The sequence below is a fragment of the Limulus polyphemus genome, unplaced genomic scaffold, assembly GCF_000517525.1.
Source record: "Limulus polyphemus unplaced genomic scaffold, Limulus_polyphemus-2.1.2 Scaffold236, whole genome shotgun sequence".
NCBI lineage: Eukaryota > Metazoa > Arthropoda > Merostomata > Xiphosura > Limulidae > Limulus > Limulus polyphemus.
Genome location: NW_013665846.1, coordinates 5,645 through 6,896, shown reverse-complemented (window position 1 = coordinate 6,896; position 1,252 = coordinate 5,645). Strand labels below are relative to the sequence as shown.

Below are 1,252 nucleotides of genomic sequence, written 5' to 3'. Positions count from 1 at the left end.
TAGAGAGATATTCTGAGCTTTTTCGATTTGTTATTCACGTCATATATTGAAGAAAGTGTATATAAGGGACCATTTCAAAAATGGAAAGAGGTGAGCAGAGCCACTTTGTTTGATTCAGTACGAGTGATATCTCAGCAAAGAGAAAAGATATGAGGTTCTTATTTTATATTCTAACTTGTTAATATTGGTAATTTGAGTTCTTAATTCTTACAAAACTATAGACTTAGTATTTTGACATTACAGGCATCTAACTTGAAACAGCGCTGCATTCAACATACCACGTGACACACAAAAATTTATGTTTAACTGTGGTTTTTTAATATTTACTTTTAAATTAAGAAATTAAATAATGTTAAAATTTGAATTATAATCTACAGTTTGATACCAAACTTATTGACATAAATTTATGAAATAGCAGTTCAATAAGATTTTGAATGTGAGTCAACAAAGGTGCTGACATGGCCTTTGACCTGTGACCCATCCGGAGAGGGTTAAAGGACAAAATGTTAAAAAGAAGTCAACTTTGTCCTAGACAAGGCTGGTTTTCAGAATATTTACTTTACCATTAAACTAGCAATGCAAAGTTCTACATCTTTCCTACTCATACCTAGATATAAGTGAAAGAAGCACCACTACATCACTCAATTGTTTTATTATGTAAGAAGATTTCCATTTCATTACTACTCGCCACATTCAATAGATGATATGGTACTATGGATAGCCATTTTTAATTTGAAATATGCTGATGATAAAGCTAAAGATGATTCAGTGAAAAAATTGGCTGAAACAGAACCTTCATAATATACTTTGATTTGCTTTATATCAATTTAGTTCTTGGTAAGACATAAAAATCAGGAAAACTCCTTTTTTGACAACTATTTTAGGAAGTTTAGTAAAATCACAAATTTCTAGGAATTTTTAAAAATTTTAGGAATACTTTGTCAGGTTTTTTATGTTTGGGCAAGATTCTTTACAGTAGGTGTCTGTGACTTGATGTTGATAAATTTCAACAATAAACAAACAGCACACAGTCCACTTGTTTTCAAGTAATATAGTAAAACAAGTCAAATGTATATACCAATGTTTGTTACACAGTTAATTACCACAGTTGTAATCATAGCTTTAAATAATTCTCTTTTACATCAAAAGTCCACACAGGATGGTTCAGTTACTTTAGAACCCAATTGACAAAATGAATTATTCTTCTTTACTCTGTATTACAATACAATCTGAAATTACTACACTTTAAAAG

General features: G+C 30.0%; 1 protein-coding gene across 2 annotated transcripts in view; it reads right to left on the bottom strand.

The window, feature by feature from the left end:
• The window catches only part of LOC111085100, a 34,934-nt gene that overhangs the window by 33,389 nt on the left and 293 nt on the right, over positions 1–1,252 (bottom strand). The window lies entirely within an intron of this gene.